The following is a 5,375-nucleotide window of genomic DNA, read 5'->3' on the forward strand; positions in this document are numbered from 1 at the left end:
AACACATGACAGTGAATTAATTACATAAAATAGGATTTCCACTGTATTCTTCTTAGGCTATATCCTTACTATTCCTTCTAAAGTGCTTGTTTTATTATATCGTAAATTGTCGCTTAAAATTTAATTGACCTATTTTAGGATGCCATTACTCTTGGATAAACCATTTCAATTTATTGACTAACAACATCCTTCCTGTTACAAGAGGTATATAAGCTGTAATCAAGCAGGTCTATTGCAGTTTCGATTTGCATTCGAGTTGCAATTGTTCACATCTATTTGGCAACATGAAGGCTACGATTCTCATTCATCTTGTACTTTTCACACTGGCGATATTCCTACACCAAGCTACAGCCCTGGATTGTAAGTATCACATAGAATCAGTTAAATATCAGTATATAAAGAATGGTTGCAAAATTGTAAGTGTCCCAAAAGATGTGGTGCAAGGTGAGTTTCTACAGGCACTGGTGTATGGAGGGGAGGATCTGATGGGGCTGCAGCCCCTCCTGAAATATAGAGGAAATCAAAATTTTCATATTGAAGCCATAAAGAACTGAGGGAAGAAACATAATTGTAGATGCAAACTCCCCTTAAAATGATCCCTGATCACCATTTTTGTCATTGAACAACTCTGAACAAACCAAGACTAACATGGTAATTATGAAGTATTTTATACTGTATCCAACCCACCCCACAATGCAGCTTAGTAATATCCAGCACCTCCGAAGAAAAAATCCTGCATACGCCACTGTATACAGGTGAGTTAATTAGGGGCAGTGAACAAACATTGGTTGACAAGAGATGATATCACTCACTAGACATATCTGTTTATATACAACGCAAACTGACACAGGCGAAAGTACACAAATAATAGAAGCAAAAAAGTCTCAGTAAACATTGGTCCGCAAATGAGCCGTTTTTGATATAATCGCGAATGTGTGATTACAAGCCGCCACTGACTTCATTGTTTGTAAACGTCGTCCTAGTTGGTAAAATGCTAATAATACAGTAAGAAAAGTCATTCGCGATCTCATTCCTAGACTGTGTACTGATTGTATCCATCCTGTTTGATTACAATGCCACCTCTCGGAAATGTTCTGTTTTGTAAACAAAGAGCAAACCTCGGAACGCACAAGGAGTAAAGCACTCGGTGTTTACAAAATGCAATCAGTGACGGCTTCTAACCACACATTTGCACATTATTGGCATTTTACCAACTAGGACGACGTTTACAAACAATGAAGTCAGTGACGGCTTGTAATCACACATTCTCGAAAATGGCTTGTTTGCAGACCCATGTTTACTAAGACTTTTTTGATTCTATTATCGTGTACTTTCACCTGTGTTAGTTTGCACTATTACTTTTGAGACACCCTGTGTGTGTGTGTGTGTGTTTATATATATATAAAGAGATACAGCATACATTGTCAATTCCAAATTAAAATAGAAGAAAAACAATATCAAATGAATCCAGTTATGGAGATTAATCTAGAGGACAAAAAGCTTAAAATCTTATCTAAACTCTTTACAATTCTCTATATATCGTCTTTCAAGTCACAACACCAACCACGAAAGATGGGAGGAGTATTTGTAGGGCATATTTCCAAATGATGAAATTTACACAGAAATAATATGCGTAAGTTTTCTCTATACTGCTGCAGATAGAAATATCTACAATGTAGTCAACAGAACAAGAATAAATTAAAATTACAATTACAATATTAAAAAAAAATCCCGAAATTTGCTCCAACTTTTTGCTATCTAAAGCTAGAAAAACTGCATCCTACTGTGCAATCTTTGTATACTTCCAATACAAAATAAAATCACAAATTTAATATTTTTGTTGTTGTTATTATTATAAGAGTAGATATAAAAAAAACATTACACTTGCAGCATACCTTTCAGATCAACTAATGTGGATCTGCTGCAAATTGATGATTTTCAACTTTGGGAAGAATTAGTTGAATATATGAAGTACAGCAAATAGATTTATGGGTGTTCCTTCTTACGGAGCGAAAATTTGCAATATTACATACGTACACAACCTCACATGATTATAATCGTATCTTGAATCTCTTTAGTAAAGATCATACGCACAATGCTTACCCAGCATGTTTTCAATGCAGGATCTAATTTGTTGCCAGAAATATGGCGACGGGCATAATTTCATGCAATGAATTGTGGTGGAAGTTGCTTGCTGAATATCATCCATTACAATAGCTGTTCTTTTCTGCAAATTAATTGACAATGGATACATTTAACAAGAAATAAAATTAACCAGGCAGTAACATGTTTTAATTTCTTTTTACAGGGCAGCAAGCTGCTAGTAAGTTTCAAACTATCCCTACAAACTTACCAGGAATTAGAACTATTGCTGACACATTTGGCAGTTTAGTTACCGCAGGTATAGTTGACTGCTAAATTTACGCACAATTGTCTCAATTAAAAAAATGTTCCAACTACAATGATATATGATACACTGGTTTTGTGTAAAAAATAGAAATCAAGTAACTGCATGGCATTTTGAAATTCTTGATCATTTAAATCACACCATCTTTATCTGCAGCTCTAGTAGTTTGATTCGATTTGGTTAGTTGCTCAGATGTGTTAAGATTCAGTTCTATTACATACAGTAAAATTCACACTTTATGTTTGCAATTAGGATTAAAAATTAAATATACGGTTGAATGGAAGGATATTACCAGGCAAATTGTCTATAACCATTAGTGGTGTATTCTGTAAATTCAGCAACAATTCTTATTTATTGTATTCCAGCTGGAATTTTCTATTGGTTCCAATTGGAATTTCAATTGGAATGAATCGGATTCTATTGGTTTCAATTGGAATGAATCGGATTCTATCGGAATCTCAACTGAAACCAATTGGAAAATCAAGACAATTTCCAATTGGTGAATTGTATCCAATTGTAACTGTGTATATATTGTAGAATCAATATGTTATGAATTCATTTATTGACTCAAAGCATAGGTACTTTGATTCTTGACACCACATTTCCTGTGATTTAGAAGTTCTTTGGAAAAAACAGCACACTTGAACTGAATTTGTTCGGAATTCTACCGCATACTACTGAAGTCAGATTTATCTTAATAAATACCTAACAAGAACGCTTTCTTAAGAACCAACTCGACCTAGTAGTTGGAACAAATCTTCATATTCGTTCTTGTTTATGCAATATGAAATTTCCATGATTATTGTTACATGTATGTAATGCAATTGGAAAATTGAGCAATTTTTTGATCAACTAAGTCAACCTCGACAGTGTTGTTGTTGTTTATCACTTTTTCAAGTATTGTGGGTCAGATTCTTTGTTTAACCTAATTTGTTGCTGTTTTCACATGTATAAAGGAAGAACAACATGTCAATTTATGACTGAAGCAGCATATTTTTCGATTTTCTATAAGTGTGTTAATCACAATGAAGCTACAGAGTTAAAAACGTGTTCATATATTTGAAAAAGTTTTGTATGTGAAAGTTTTTCTAAGTTACAAATTCTACATGCTTTACCAGAGATTTATTTTAGTTGTTTTATATCATTTCTCCATGGCATTTACATTTGTATAGATAATAATTTTTCATGAGCAATATATTGAAAACAATAAAATACTTTCTAATAGAAACCAATTCATTACAATTGACCAATCGGTTCCGACAGACCAATTGGTTCTGATAGTGTGTCTAAAAACTCATATTGGCTATCGGAACCAATTGGAAAAATTTCCAGCTGGGATGCTATACATTTATTATACACCCCATCTACCACATCATGCTTCATCACTAAGGCACGAGCTGTGCTTTTATTATGCCACATTAATTTATTTCTCAACTCGAAGGAAAATTTTTAACTTTTGCCTTTCGTAAAACATAAGAGTGAATATTTCCATAAGTGGGTTAGCGCTCCTGAAACCATATTAAGGCAACTGCAGAAGATTTGGCATGCTTAGAAATATATATAAAAAACAGTAGTCAAAATTTGTCTCTGTATTGCTTAATATAGAAAAAACATCTTTAAATCACCTCCATTTTAAAGTAATGAAAACAGTAATAATGTATTTCATTTCTAGAACCTCAAGACTTAAATTTGGATTCAAGTGGAGCTCCTCCTACACCACCAACTGTAAAGAAATGAAACAGGTAAATAAATTGTAATACTTCTAGGGCAAGTTCTTTTGTACAGTTCTAGCAAAAAGAGTGGAAGATGATCTTCAGAACAAGTGGTTTTACGTTTACACATTTATCAATTACAAACTTTACAATAACTTTGCAAGATGCAAATAATGATGGTCAGCTCTGTTTCTGACAACAGCAATTCTAGAAAAAAAAAGTTTACTCGTTAACAATGCAACAGAATATAACATAACGACTGTTCAAGTATTTCATCAAAAAGGTATCCAACCATAGGTAAAAAAAATAAAGGTTAATTACTGGGTGATGTTTCTAATCCTCTTCGAAGTAAGCCCCTTGTCTTCCTCATACTTAGCTCAATGATCCTTCCATTGAATGAAGCATTGCTGGAATGCATTTCTCAGAATTACTCTCAGCTACGTCATCATATTCTGCATGATGTCTTCTCCATTGTCAAAGTAGTTTTTATTTTGCGAAACAACCAGAGTTCAGAGACATGTCAGTACAGTAGGGAGCCTGACAAATAAACATAATTACCTTCTTGGTCAGGTAACCTTAAATTAGATCTAATAAATAAAGATGGAGCATTATCCTGATGCAGCTGTTAAGTTTTGCAAGCCCCACAGGTCCAGTCTACAGTGGTAAAACTCCTAAACTGAACTCCATGATGTAACATTCCTCTGAGAGCCAGGGACTGCCAGGTATTTTTTTTCATTGGGTTATGTGTAGTCAGCGCATAGAGACTGGAGCCTGCTACATATTCTTTTCAAGTAGCTTCCCAATTGTCCTCCCAATGCTGGGCCAACACCGAAAATTTTTGAGCTCCCACCTTGGCTACGCAGGAGCCCTCTCCTGTGGTAAACTCCTCCACATCTGTTGTGCCATTTGTTGGGCCACGGCAATGCTTCAACTGTGATAACTGTTGTATTCTCACCCATACACCCAAGTTTCATCTCCACTTATCATGGTAGTGAGGAACTCAGGATTCCTATTGGCAGACGAAATAAACTGATGTTGTCTTAAAATATGGCAAGAGAAAGTTTTTACACACAATGTTGTAATAGTATATCTTCAATAACATCATGTAAAATTTTGTATTTTCCAGAAAGGTATTGAGGAAGATGGAGGAAATGGCCCATGCTATGCTTTTTCCCATGTATGGCTTTGATCGTGTAATGGATATTCTCAACTTGAGCTGACGTAGTGAAATGTTATGAATTGTAGATTTTCAAAAA

At 34.5% G+C, this 5,375-nt stretch overlaps 1 long non-coding RNA gene across 1 annotated transcript; it reads left to right on the forward strand.

Annotated features, from left to right (window-relative positions):
* Positions 1–247: 247 nt before the first annotated feature.
* LOC145978237 (uncharacterized) lies at positions 248–5,375 on the forward strand. The gene is made up of 4 exons (XR_014440660.1): positions 248–360; positions 2,309–2,401; positions 4,080–4,149; positions 5,246–5,375. It is a non-coding gene; the product is annotated as an uncharacterized LOC145978237 (long non-coding RNA).

Source organism: Lepisma saccharinum, chromosome 24, assembly GCF_977018435.1.
Source record: "Lepisma saccharinum chromosome 24, izLepSacc3.1, whole genome shotgun sequence".
Classification (NCBI taxonomy): domain Eukaryota; kingdom Metazoa; phylum Arthropoda; class Insecta; order Zygentoma; family Lepismatidae; genus Lepisma; species Lepisma saccharinum.